Here is a 14,900-nt window from a genome sequence, read left to right as displayed (position 1 = left end):
ATTGAGCGCTTACTGTTTGCAGAGCACTGTACTAAGCGCTTGGGAAGTACAAGTAAGCAACTTATAGAGACAGTCCCTACCCAACAGTGGGTTCACAGTCTAAAAGGGGGAGACAGAGAACAAAACCAAGCATACTAACAAAATAAAATAAATAGAATAGATAGGTACAAGTAAAATAAATAAGTAAATAAATATGTATTTATTGAGCGCTTACTGTGTGCAGAGCACTGGACTAAGCGCTTGGGAAGTCCAAGTTGGCAACATCTAGAGACAGTCCCTACCCAACAGTGGGCTCACAGTCTAAAAGGGGGAGACAGAGAACAAAACCAAGCATACTAACAAAATAAAATAAGTAGAATAGATAGGTACAAGTAAAATAAATAAATAAGTAAATAAATATGTATTGATTGAGCGCTTACTGTGTGCAGAGCACTGGACAAAGCGCTTGGGAAGTCCAAGTTAGCAACATCTAGAGACAGTCCCTACCTAACAGTGGGTTCACAGTCTAAAAGGGGGAGACAGAGAACAAAACCAAGCATACTAACAAAATAAAATAAATAGAATAGATAGGTACAAGTAAAATAAATAAATAAGTAAATAAATATGCATTTATTGAGCGCTTACTGTGTGCAGAGCACTGGACTAAGCGCTTGGGAAGTACAAATAAGCAACTTATAGAGACAGTCCCTACCCAACAGTGGGCTCACAGTCTAAAAGGGGGAGACAGAGAACAAAACCAAGCATACTAACAAAATAAAATAAATAGGATAGGTAGGGACAAGTAAAATAAATAAATAAGTAAATAAATATGCATTTATTGAGCGCTTACTGTGTGCAGAGCACTGGACTAAGCACTTGGGAAGTCCAAGTTAGCAACATATAGAGGCAGTCCCTACCCAACAGTGGGTTCACAGTCTAAAAGGGGGAGACAGAGAACCAAACCAAGCATACTAACAAAATAAAATAAATAGAATAGATAGGGACAAGTAAAATAAATAAATAGAGTAATAAATAGGTACAAACATATATACATATATACAGGTAATAGAATATACACTTCTAGACTGTGAACCCGCTGCTGGGTAGGGTCACCACCCTCCCCTCCCCAACCCTCGGCCCCAGGCCCTCTTCCAACTCCCCTCCATCCCTCGGCAGCCTGGGGCCCCCACACCTCTCCCTCCCCCATCCCGGGAATTTTAGGGAAGGCTCAGGGAGGGAGAAGCCAGGCTGGGGCACAGAAGGACCAGGAAAAAGCAGGTGGGAGGCTAGGAAGCGGACGGGAGTCAGAAAGACCTGGGTTCTAATCCTGGCTCCGCCGCTTCTCCGCTGCGTGGGGCCTTGGGCGAGTCGCTTGACTTCTCCGGGCCTCAGTTACCCCGTCTGTAAAATGGAGATTAAGACGATGAGCCCCGTGTCCGACAACGTCATTACCTTATATCTACACGGCGCCCAGTACAGTGCCTGGCAAACGGTAAGCCTGTAACCAACACCATACAAAAAGAAAAGGGGGCGGGACAGGGTAGAGGGCGAGAGCATTTCCAACCCCAACAGCCCCACACTCGTGACTGCCCATTTTTTTTTTAATGGCATTCATTAGGCGCTTACTATGTGCAAAGCACTGTTCTAAGCGCTGGGGAGGTTACAAGGTGATCAGGTTGACCCACTGGGGGGGGGGCTCCCAGTCTTCATCCCCATTTTACAGATGAGGGAACTGAGGCACAGAGACGTTGCGTGGCTTGCCCAAAGTCACCCAGCTGACAAGTGGCGGGGCCGGGATTTGAACCCATGACCTCCGACTCCAAAGCCCGTGCTCTTTTCCGCTGAGCCACGCGTTGCTCCCACCTCCGCAGACCGGACGGTGGGGTGCAAGGTGGTTGGCTCTACATCATCATCATCATCATCATCAATCGTATTTATTAAGCACTTACTGTGTGCAGAGCACTGGACTAAGCGCTTGGGAAGTACAAGTTGGCAACATATCATCATCAATCGTATTTATTGAGCGCTTACTATATGCACAGCACTGTACTAAGCGCTTGGGAAGTACAAATTGGCAACATCTAGAGACAGTCCCTACCCAACAGTGGGCTCACAGTCTAAAAGGGGGAGGCAGAGAACAAAACCAAACGTACTAATAAAATAAAATAAATAGAATAAATACACTTCTACACTTCCTCTGACACCCCCCTTGCCCTGCTGAGCCCGGCCTCGCGGTGACCCCAGTCGTTGTGCTGACCGCCCCAGTGATGCCAGGCCCTACACGGGCCGCTCCCCCGGCTCGGACCGCCGTGCCCAGTGCCCTCGGGCACCCAAACTGCCCTCTCGGAGCGGCGCTGACCGGCCTGCCCACCGCCTTATTGACTCCCTTATTGGACCCCGGGGGCGCTCAGCACACCCCCCCCACACACACACTCCCCACCACGCAGGACTCAGAGCCCCGTGAATCGCTGAATCACAGGGGCCATCCCCAGCCTCGCTTTCCCGGTTCCAGCTCGGCTTGTTCCTCTTTCAAATGACATCGGCCCAACTGAGCGGACACTACCACCGGCGCCACACCCTCACTGGCCGGGCACCACCACCGGACCGCCACCCTCGCGGCCTGGGCACGATCGCCGGCCGCTCGTGACCTGCACACGGCGGCCCCACCGGCCTGGAAAACTCGCCAACCGGACGCCGCCACCAACCCGACACCTGCGCGGGCCGGACACCACCACCGGCCTGGCATTCCCGTTGGCCAGACTTGAATCACTTCTGGCCCACTACCCTCACCAGCTGGACACGACCGCCAACCGGCATCACCGGACGGCCTCACCGGCCAGACTCCGTGTTGCCGCCCGGATACCGTCACCAGCCCGACACCCTCGCCAGGGGACACTGTGGCCACCACCACCGGCTGGGCTGGACATCCTTGTCCCTGGGGTCAGATTTGGGTGGGGGAGCCTGGCTCGGGCAGATTCCCTAGCCGTCCCGGGGGGCCGGGCCAGGAGCTCACTGACCCCCGCTGTTCCCAGCCCAATCAATCAATCAATCAATCGTATTTATTGAGCGCTTACTGCGTGCACAGCACTGTACTGAGCGCTTGGGAAGTCCAAGTTGGCAACATCTAGAGACAGTCCCTACCCAACAGTGGGCTCACAGTCTAAAAGGGGGAGACGGAGAACAAAACCAAACATACTAACGAAATAAAATAAATAGAATAGATATGTACTAGTAAAATAAATAAATACAGTAATAAATATGTACAAATATATATATACATATATACAGGTGCCCTTCACCCCAGCCTTGGGGCCCACCCTCCTGCTACAGCCTTGACCCCAGGTAACCTGGGGAGAAGCTGTTTTTTTCATCATCATCATCATCATCAATCGTATTTATTGAGCGCTTACTGTGTGCAGAGCACTGTACTAAGCGCTTGGGAAGCACAAGTTGACAACATATAGAGATAGTCCCTACCCAACAGTGGGCTCACAGTCTAATAATATTCCTTTTAATAGCATTTGTGTTACTTACAAAGGTGCCAAGTACTGTTCGAAACCCTGGAGTAGATCAAAGCTAATCATCATCATCAATCTTATTTATTGAGTGCTTACTGTGTGCAGAGCACTGTACTAAGCGCTTGGGAAGTCCAAGTTGGCAACATATAGAGACGGTCCCTACCCAACAGTGGGCTCACAGTCTAATAATATTCCTTTTAATAGCATTTGTGTTACTTACAAAGGTGCCAAGCACTGTTCGAAACCCTGGAGTAGATCAAAGCTAATCATCATCAATCTTATTTATTGAGTGCTTACTGTGTGCAGAGCACTGTACTAAGCGCTTGGGAAGCACAAGTTGACAACATATAGAGATAGTCCCTACCCAACAGTGGGCTCACAGTCTAATAATATTCCTTTTAATAGCATTTGTGTTACTTACAAAGGTGCCAAGCACTGTTCGAAACCCTGGAGTAGATCAAAGCTAATCATCATCATCAATCTTATTTATTGAGTGCTTACTGTGTGCAGAGCACTGTACTAAGCGCTTGGGAAGTCCAAGTTGGCAACACATAGAGACGGTCCCTACCCAACAGTGGGCTCACAGTCTAGTAATATTCCTTTTAATAGCATTTGTGTTACTTACAAAGGTGCCAAGCACTGTTCGAAACCCTGGGGTAGATCGAAGCTAATCAAGTCGGACAGTTCACGTAACAACCATAATAATTAAGACGCTTGTTAAGTGTTCACTACATGCCAAGCCCTGTTCTAAGCGCTGGGGCAGATACCAATTAACCAGGTTGCACACAGTCCCTGCCCCCCATGGGGCTCACACCCTTAATCCCCATTTTACAGATGATGGTAGGAGTCGCCCACCAGCTTCCCCGCGGGGCTCTGGGGCGACGCTCTGCTCTGGCCACGGCCGCCCCTCTCCTCGGCTGAAAGGGTACGCGGGGCCTTGGACGCCGGATAGCGACTGTCCACCGTCCCCGCCCCTTGCACCATCATCATCATAAGGAGAAGGACTGTGGTATTTGTTAAGCGCTGACTGTGTGCCAAACACTGCACTAAGCGCTGTACAAGCCCCTCCCCCCCGCCCCGGCTCCTCCCGGGCGCTCCCTCTTCCCTCCTGCTCCGTGGGCTGCAGTTCCCTCCCCCCGCCCGCCCGCCGGCGGCGGTGGAGCGCTGGCCGGCTGGCTCCCCGTGCTCCCCGCCTGGCTCCCCGTGGTCCCCTCGGGGCCTCCGGGCTGCTCGGTCCCTCCCAGGAGGCTGGCCGCCTGGCCCACCTTCCCAATCCCCATGGAAGAGAAAGAGTTGCTCTCTCCCGATTAACCGGCGGCGGAGCCCATAAAGGTGTCGCAGAAGGCGAAGAAGCCGAGCGAGTGACCGAGGCGACCGAGCCACCGGGCCCCGCGTCCCCAGGAATCCAGCAGAATTGCCTCCTCACAACCTCATCTTCCGATCCAGCGTGCGGAGAGGCTTCGGCTGCGTTGTCAGGGTCTCCCCACACCCGGGGGCCTCCTTGGGCCGGGGTGTCCCGCCCCCACGGAGGGACCTCCTAGTGGGCTGGTGACCGGACAAGTGGCATCCGTCCTGAACCCAGCGCTCCCGGTCTGGCGTCCACGGTCTTCTCTGGAAAGATGAGGGAACTGAAGCCCAGAGAAGTGAAGTGACTCGCCCAAGCTCGCACAGCAGACAAGTGGCAAAGTTGGGATTGGAACCCCCATCGCTGTTGACGGCACTACCATCCTTCCCGTCTCACGAGCCCCCAACCTTGGTGTCATCCTCGACTCCGCTCTCTCGTTCACCCCTCACATCCAAGCCGTCACCAAAACCTGCCGGTCTCACCTCCGCAACGTCGCCAAGATCCGCCCTTTCCTCTCCATCCAAACCGCTACCCTGCTCGTTCAAGCGCTCATCCTATCCCGTCTGGATGACTGCATCGGCCTCCTCTCCGATCTCCCATCTTCCTGTCTCTCCCCACTTCAATCCATACTTCACGCCGCTGCCCAGAATGTCTTTGTCCAGAAACGCTCTGGGCATGTTACTCCCCTCTTCAAAAATCTCCAGTGGCTACCAATCAACCTACGCATCAGGCAGAAACTCCTCACCCTGGGCTTCAAGGCTGTCCATCCATCCCCTGGCCCCCTCCTCCCTCACCTCCCTTCCGTCCTTCTCCAGCCCACCCCGCACCCTCCGCTCCTCTGCCGCTCACCTCCTCCCCGTGCCTCGTTCTCGCCGGTCCCGCCGTCGACCCCCGGCCCACGCCATCCCCCTGGCCCGGAATGCCCCCAATCCCTCTGCCCATCCGCCAAGCTGGCTCTCTTTCTCCCTTCAAGGCCCTACTGAGAGCTCACCTCCTCCAGGAGGCCTTCCCAGAATGAGCCCCCTCCTTCCTCTCCCCCTCCTCCCCCTCTCCATCCCCCTGCCTTAGCTCCTTCCCCTCCCCACAGCACCTGTATATATGTTTGTACACATTTATTACTCTATTTATTTATTTTACTTGTACATATTTATTCTACTTATTTTATTTTGTAAATATGTTTGGTTTTGTTCTCTGTCTCCCCCTTCTAGACTGTGAGCCCACTGTTGGGTAGGGACCGTCTCTATATGTTGCCAACTTGTTCTTCCCAAGTGCTTAGTACAGTGCTCTGCACACAGCAAGCGCTCAATAAATACGATTGAATGAATGAATGAATGAGGTGACGGAAGTCCAGAGAAGTCAAGTTATTTGCCCAAGGTCACGAGGCAGGCCCAAGGTGGAGCTGGGATAATAATAATAATGGCATTTATTAAGTGCATACTATGTGCAAAGCACTGTTCTAAGCGCTGGGGAGGTTACAAGGTGATCAGGTTGTCCCACGGGGGGGCTCACAGCCTTCATCCCCATTTTACAGATGAGGCACCTGAGGCCTAGAGAAGTCAAGTGACTAGCCCAAGGTCACCCAGCTGACAAGTGGCGGAGCTGGGATTTGAACCCATGACCTCTGACTCCAAATCCCGGGCTCCATCCACTGAGCCGGGCCGCTTCTCACTGTGAGCGGCGAGGAATCCTCCGGAGGTCAGAAACTTCTCATTTCAGAGACCTGCCCCAATCAATCAATCAATTGTATTTATTGAGCACTTACTGTGTGCAGAGCACTGGACTAAGCGCTTGGGAAGTCCAAGTTGGCAACATATAGAGACGGTCCCTACCCAACAGTGGGCTCACAGTCTAAAAGGGGGAGATGGAGAACAAAACCAAACATACTGACAAAATAAAATATAGAATAGAGATGTACAGGTAAAATAAATAAATAGAGTAAAATATATATATATATACACACACACATATATATACATACAAATATATATAGAATAGAATATTCTATAATATATTCTATTTATATTCTATTTATAGAATATTCTATAAATAGAATGGAGATGTACAGGCAAAATAAATAAATAAATAAATGGAGTAAAAAAAAAATATATATATATGCACACACACACACACACATCTATATATATAGCCCCAGGACGCTGAGATCTCTCCACTGAACGTCCCCAGACAGTGCGGACTTTTGAACAACGCGAGACAGGGACCTGCCTGAGGAGACTGACATCTTTCCATCCCTCTGCCCATCCGCCAAGCTGGCTCTCTTCCTCCCTTCAAGGCCCTACTGAGAGCTCACCTCCTCCAGGAGGCCTTCCCAGACTGAGCCCCTTCCTTCCTCTCCCCCTCGTCCCCCTCTCCATCCCCCGCACCTTCCCTCCTTCCCTTCCCCACTGCACCTGTATATGTTTGTACACATTTATTACTTTATTTATTTATTTTACTTGCACCTATCTATTCCATTTATTTTATTGTGTTAGTATGTTTGGCTTTGTTCTCTGTCTCCCCCTTCTAGACTGTGAGCCCACTGTTGGGTAGGGACTGTCTCTAGATGTTACCAGCTTGGACTTCCCAAGCGCTTAGTCCAGTGCTCTGCACACAGTAAGCGCTCAATACGATTGATTGATTTCCATCAGAGACTGACATCTGTCCGTCAGCGGCCTCGGAAGGGATCGGAGACCTGCCCGAGGATGCCGACGAGCCGCCCCGACTCTCTTCCCTCCCTTCAAAGCCCTACTGAGAGCTCACCTCCTCCAGGCCTTCCCAGACTGAGCCCCCCCTTTTTCCCTCCTCCTCCCCTCCCTCCCTCTGCCCTACCCCCCTTCCCCTCCTCACAGCACTTGTGTATAGTCGTACATATTTATTACTCTATTTAATAATGCGTACATAGCTATAATTCTATTTATTCCGATGGCATCAACACTTGTCAACTTGTTTCGTTCTCTGTCTCCCCCTTCTAGTCTGTGAGCGCGTTGCTGGGTAGGGCCCGTCTCTATTTGTTGCCGATTTGTACTTCCCAAGCGCTTAGTACAGTACTCTGCACACAGCATGCGCTCAATAAGCACGACTGGATGAATGACGAATGAATAAATGAATGGCCCGGGTCATCGAACATCAGAATAACCGCCTTCCGGTCTGTCCGGCGGGACGGACTTCTAGACTTCTGCACACAGTAAGCGCTCAATAAATCATCATCATCATCAATCGTATTTATTGAGCGCTTACTGTGTGCACAGCACTGGACTAAGCGCTTGGGAAGTACAAGTTGGCAACGTATAGAGATGGTCAATCAATCAATCGTATTTATCGAGCGCTTACTGTGTGCAGAGCACTGGACTAAGTGCTTGGGAAGTACAAATTGGCAACATATAGAGACAGTCCCTACCCAACAGTGGGCTCACAGTCTAAAAGGGGGAGACAGAGAACAAAACCAAACAGACTAACAAAATAAAATAAATAGAATAGAATAAACACGATTGATTGATTGATTGACACAGAGATTTCGCTCCCAAACTGCTGCCGCTGGCCGCAGCGAGAAGCCGCCATTCATTCCTTCATCCTCCCCATCCCTGCAGCCCAGTGTGAATCCACAATGGAGGACAACACAACAGGTGTGGCGGTGTGACACCCTGATGACAACCATCGAATTTTACACATCAACATTTTACAAATCAACGGCGGCCTGCCTGCCTTTAGGTCGGGCCTCCTGTTTACTCCTAAATGCTTCAACTCTCCCATCTTTCCCAGCAGTATCCCTAGAGGAGATCTCCTGCCTTCTCTCAAAATCCACCCCCTTCCCCGGCACCTTATCATCATCATCATATATATATATATATATATATATATATACATATATACAGGTGCCCTTCACCCCATAAAATCGTATTTATTGAGTGCTAGGTGACTTTGGGCAAGTCACTTCACTTCTCTGGGCCTCAGTTCCCTCATCTGTAAAATGAGGATGAAGACTGGGAGCCCCCCCGCGGGACAACCTGATCACCCTGTAACCTCCCCAGCGCTTGGAGCAGTGCTTTGCACACAGTAAGCACTTAATAAATGCCATCATTATTATTATGGGTTCAAATCCCGGCTCCGCCAATTGTCATCATCATTATCATCATCATCAATCGTATTTATTGAGCGCTTACTGTGGGCAGAGCACTGGACTAAGCGCTTGGGAAGTACAAGTTGGCAACATCTAGAGACGGGCCCTACCCAAAAGTGGGCTCACAGTCTAAAAGGGGGAGACAGAGAACAAAACCAAACATACTAACAAAATAAAATAAATAGGATAGATATGTATAAGTAAAATAAATAAATAGAGTAATAAATATGTACAACCATATATACATATATACAGGTGCTGTGGGGAAGGGAAGGAGGTAAGATGGGGGGAGGGGGATGAGGGGGAGAGGAAGGAAGGGGCTCAGTCTGGGTCATCATCATCATCATCATCAATCGTATTTATTGAGCGCTTACTGTGTGCAGAGCGCTGTACTAAGCGCTTGGGAAGTCCAAGTTGGCAACATAGAGAGACAGTCCCTACCCAATAGTGGGCTCACAGTCTAAAGTCACAGTCTTATCAAAGCACTTGCCCCCTCCTTTCTTCCCCTGAGCGCCATCTTCAACTATTTCCTCTCCAATGTGGCTTTTCCCCCCACTGCTTTCCCCCATGCTCCTGTCTCCCCACCCTAAAAAAGAAACCCACGGCTTCGTCCAGTTATCTCCCTCCTACCATTCCTCTCCAAACTCCAGAGTAAGGACTCAAATTCCTCTCCTCCAATTCTCTCCTTGCTCCCTTCCAGTCTGTTTCCTGCCTCCTTCACGGAAATCGCCCTCTCCAAGATCATCATCATCATCATCATCATCATGATCTTCCAAGATCGCCACTGATTTCCTTCTTGCCAATTCCAAAGGCCTCTACTCCATCCTAATCCTCCCGGTTGCCTGGGACCCTGTCGACCGCTCCCTTCTCCTGGAAATATTATCCGATCTCTGCTTCACTGATCCCGTCCTCTCCGACCTCTCCGGCTGCTCATTCTCCGTCTCTTTCACGGGCTCCTCCGCTGCCTCTCTTCATCATCATCACCATCAATCGTATTTATTGAGCGCTTACTATGTGCAGAGCACTGTACTAAGCGCTTGGGAAGTACAAATTGGCAACGTATAGAGACAGTCCCTACCCACCAGTGGGCTCACAGTCTAAAAGGGGGAGACAGAGAACAAAACCAAACATACTAACAAAATAAAATAAATAGAATAGGTTCAGTTCTGGGTCCTCTTCTATTCTATTTAGACTGTGAGCCCGCTGTTGGGTAGGGACCGTCTATGTTGCCAACTTGGACTTCCCAAGCGCTCAGTACAGTGCTCTGCACACAGTAAGCGCTCAATAAATACGATTGAATGAATGCATGAATTCTCCATCTACGCCCTTTCCTTTGGAGATCCCATTCCCTCCCACGATTTCGATGACCACCTCCATGCGGATGATTCCCAAATCTTCATCTCCAGCCCTGATCTCTCTCTCCTTCTCTCTGCTGACTTGCACTAAATCCTACTCTACTCTCTACTCAGATAATAATAATAACAATAATGATGGCATTTATTAAGTGCTTGCTATGTGCAAAGCACTGTTCTAAGCGCTGGGGAGGTTAGAAGGTGATCAGTTTGATCCATAGGGGGCTCACAGTCTTCATCCCCATTTTACAGATGAGGGAGCTGAGGCACAGAGAATAATAATACCAATAATAACGATGGCCTTTATTAAGCTCTTACTATGTGCAAAGCACTGTTCTAAGCGCTGGGGATGTTACAAGGTGATCAGGTTGTCCCACAGGGGGCTCACAGTCTTCACCCCCATTTTACATACGTGGGAACTGAGGCACAGAGAATAATAATAATAATGATGGCATTTATTAAGCGCTTACTATGTGCAAAGCACTGTTCTAATCGCTGGGGAGGTTACAAGGTGATCAGGTTGTCCCACAGGGGGTTTACAGTCTTCATCCCCATTTTACAGATGAGGGAACTGAGGCACAGGGAATAATAATAATGATGGCATTTATTAAGTGCTCACTATGTGCAAAGCACTGTTCTAAGCGCTGGGTAGGTTACAAGGTGATCGAGTTGTCCCACGGGGGGCTCACAGTTTTCATCCCCATTTTACAGATGAGGGAACTGAGGCACAGAGAATAATAATAATACTACTACTAATAATAATAATAATGGCATTTATTAAGCGCTCACTATGTGCAAAGCATTGTTCTAAGCGCTGGGGAGGTTACAAGGTGATCAGGTTGTCCCACGGGGGGGTTACAGTCTTCATCCCCATTTTACAGATGATGGAACTGAGGCACAGGGAATAACAATAATGATGGCATTTATTAAGCGCTCACTATGTGCAAAGCACTGTTCTAAGCGCTGGGGAGGATACAAGGTGATCAGGTTGCCCCACGTGGGGCTATCAGCCTTCACCCCCATTTTACCAGACGAGGGAACCGAGGCATGGAGAGGTTAAGTGACTTGCCCAAAGTCACACAGCTGACAAGTGGTGGAGCCAGGATTTGAACCCATGACCTCTGACTCCAAAGCCCGGCCTCTCTCCACTGAGCCTGATGTCGCCTCAAACTTAACAAGTCCAAAACAGAATTCCCCTCCTTCGCACCCAAACCCCATCCTCCTGCAGACGGCACCACCATCCTTAAGCGCTTAGTACAGTGCTCTCCACACAGTAAGCGCTCAATAAATATGATTTTGACTGAATAGGTCCTTCCCGTCTCACAAGCCCGAAACCTCGGCTTTATTCTTGATTCATTCATTCACTCATTCAATCGCATTTATTAATAATGATGGCATTTATTAAGCACTTACTATGTGCAAAGCCCAGTTCTAAGCGCGGGGGAGGTTACAAGGTGATCGGGTTGTCCCACGGGGGGCTCACAGTCTTCACCCCCATTTTCCAGATGAGGCCACCGAGGCCCAGAGAAGTGAAGTGACTCGCCCAAAGTCACCCAGCTGACAACTGGCGGAGCCGGGATTTGAACCCACGACCTCCGACTCCAAAGCCCGGGCTCTTTCCACTGAGCCACGGAGCGCTTACTGGGTGCAGAGCATTGTACTAAGCGCTTGGGAAGTACAAATGGGAGAGACTGGACCCCTCTCTCTCTCTCACTAAATCCTGTCTGTTCCAACTTCGGAACGTCACTAAACTCCGGCCTTGCCTCTCCATCCAAACTGCCACCATGGTAATCCACTTATTCATTCATTCATTCAATCGTATTTATTGAGCGCTTACTGTGTGCAGAGCACTGGACCAAGCGCTTGGGAAGTACACATCGGCAACGTATAGAGCCGGTCCCTACCCAACAGTGGGCTCACAGTCTAGAAGGGGGAGAGACAGATGACAAAACATATTAACAAAATAAAATAAATAGAATAAATATGTACAAATAAAATAGAGTAATAAATGCGTACAAACATATATCCATATATACAGGGGCTGTGGGGAGGGGAAGGAGGTAAGGCGGGGGGGATGGGGAGGGGGAGGAGGGGGCTCAGTCTGGGAAGCGCTTAATAAATGCCATCATTATTATTAGTCTCTGTGCCTCAGTTCCCTCATCTGTAAAATGGGGATGAAGACTGTAAACCCCCCGTGGGACAACCTGATCACCTTGTAACCTCCCCAGCGCTTAGAGCAGTGCTTTGCACATAGTGAGCGCTTAATAAATGCCATCATTATTATTATTCCCTGTGCCTCAGTTCCCTCATCTGTAAAATGGGGATGAAGACTGTAAACCCCCCGTGGGACAACCTGATCACCTTGTAACCTCCCCAGCGCTTACAACGGTGCTTGGCACATAGTAAGCGCTTAATAAATGCCATCATTCATATTTATTGAGCGCCCACTGTGGGCAGAGCACTGCACCGACCAATCAATCAATCGATTGTATTTATTGAGCACTTACTGTGTGCACAGCACTGCACCAAGCGCTTGGGAAGTCCAAGTCGGCAACATAGAGAGACGGTCCCTACCCAACAGCGGGCTCGCAGTCTAGGAGGAGGAGGAGGACAGACGACAAAACAAAAGCACTGTTCTAAGCGCTATCCTATTCCGCCTCGACTACTGCATCCGCCTCCTTCCTCCTTCCAGAAATGCTCTGGGCATATCACTCCCCTCCTCAAAAATCTCCAGTGGCTACCAATCAATCTGCGCATCAGGCAGAAACTCCTCACCCTCGGCTATAAGGCTGCCCATCCATCCCCTGGCCCCCTCCCACCTCCCCTCCCTTCTGTCCTTCTCCAGCCCAGCCCGCACCCTCCGCTCCTCTGCCACCGCTAATCTCCTCACCGTTAGGCCTCGTTCTCGCCCATCCCGCCATCGACCCCCGGCCCACGTCATCCCCCGGGCCTGGAATGCCCCCAATCCCTCTGCCCATCCGCCAAGCTGGCTCTCTTCCTCCCTTCAAGGCCCTGCTGAGAGCTCACCTCCTCCAGGAGGCCTTCCCACACTCAGCCCCTTCCTTCCTCTCCCCCTCTCCATCCCCCCATCTTACCTCCTTCCCTTCCCCACACCACCTGTATATATGTTTGTACATATTTATTACTCTATTTATTTATTTTACTTGTACATATCTATTCTATTTATTTTATTCTGTTAGTATGTTAGGTTTTGTTCTCTGTCTCCCCCTTTTAGACTGTGAGCCCACTGTTGGGTAGGGACTGTCTCTATGTGTTGCCAACTTGGACTTCCCAAGCGCTCAGTCCAGTGCTCTGCACACAGTAAGCGCTCAATAAATACGATTGATGATGATGATGATGATGATGATGATTTCCCACTCGGATTCCGGCCTCTCCCCCCTCCGTCCAGACTTCACTCCGCTGTCCGGATCCTTTTTTTACAAAAACGTTCAGGCCGTGTTTCTCCACCCTTCAAGACCGGTGGTTGTCCATCCACCTCTGCACCCAACAGAAACCCGTCACCGTCGGCGTTGAAGCCCTCAATCCCCTTGCCCTCTCCTCCTTTACCTTGCTGCTTTTCTACTATTCACTCAATCATTCATTCAATCGTATTTATTGAGCGCTTACTGTGTGCAGAGCACTGGACTAAGCGCTTGGGAAGTACAAGCTGGCAACAGATAGAGACGGTCCCTACCGGACAACGGGCTCACGGTCTAGAAGGGGATTACAACCCAGGCCGCACACTTCACCGTTCCAATACCAGCCTATTCGCTGTCCCTCGATCTCGCCACCGACTGACCCCTCGGCCGCGTCCCGCCTCTGGCCTGAACGCCCCCCCGCTTCGTATCAGATAGATAATAATAATAATAATGATGGCATTTATTAAGCGCTTACTATGTGCCAAGCACCGTTCTAAGCGACGGGGAGGTTACAAGGTGATCGTGTTGTCCCACGGGGGGCTCCCAGTCTTCACCCCCATTTTATAAAAATAATAATGATGATGGCATTTATTAAGTGCCTACTATGTGCCAAGCACCGTTCTAAGCGACGGGGAGGTTACAAGGTGATCATGTTTAATAATAATAATGGCATTTATTAAGCGCTTACTATGTGCAAAGCACTGTTCTAAGCTCTGGAGAGGTTACAAGGTGATCAGGTTGTCCCACGGCGGGGCTCAGTCTTAGTCCCCATTTTACAGATGAGGTCACTGAGGCACAGAGAAGGTAACTGACTTGCCCAAAGTCACCCAGCTGACAAGTGGCAGAGCTGGAATTTGAACCCACGACCTCTGACTCCAAAGCCCAGGCTCTTTCCACTGAGCAATGCTGCTTCACGCTGTCCTACGGGGGGCTCACAGTATTCACCATTTTATAATAATAATAATGATGATGGCATTTATTAAGTGCTTACTATGTGCCAAGCACTGTTCTAAGCGATGGGGAGGTTACAAGGTGATCATGTTGTCCCACGGGGTGCTCCCAGTCTTCACCCCCATTTTATAATAATAATGACAGCATTTATTAAGCGCTTACTATGTGCCAAGCACTGTTCTAAGCAATGGGGAGGTTATAAGGTGATCATGTTGTCCCAGG

The 14,900-nt window shown here is 49.9% G+C and overlaps 1 protein-coding gene across 1 annotated transcript in view; it reads right to left on the bottom strand.

The window, feature by feature from the left end:
* Positions 1-14,900, bottom strand: part of LOC119931440 (RNA-binding protein 12-like) — a 67,581-nt gene that overhangs the window by 15,927 nt on the left and 36,754 nt on the right.

Source organism: Tachyglossus aculeatus, chromosome 8 (genome assembly GCF_015852505.1).
Source record: "Tachyglossus aculeatus isolate mTacAcu1 chromosome 8, mTacAcu1.pri, whole genome shotgun sequence".
NCBI classification, from domain to species: Eukaryota; Metazoa; Chordata; class Mammalia; order Monotremata; family Tachyglossidae; genus Tachyglossus; species Tachyglossus aculeatus.
Note: the sequence above shows the minus strand (reverse complement) of the source record. Positions and strands in the feature narration are given on the sequence as shown.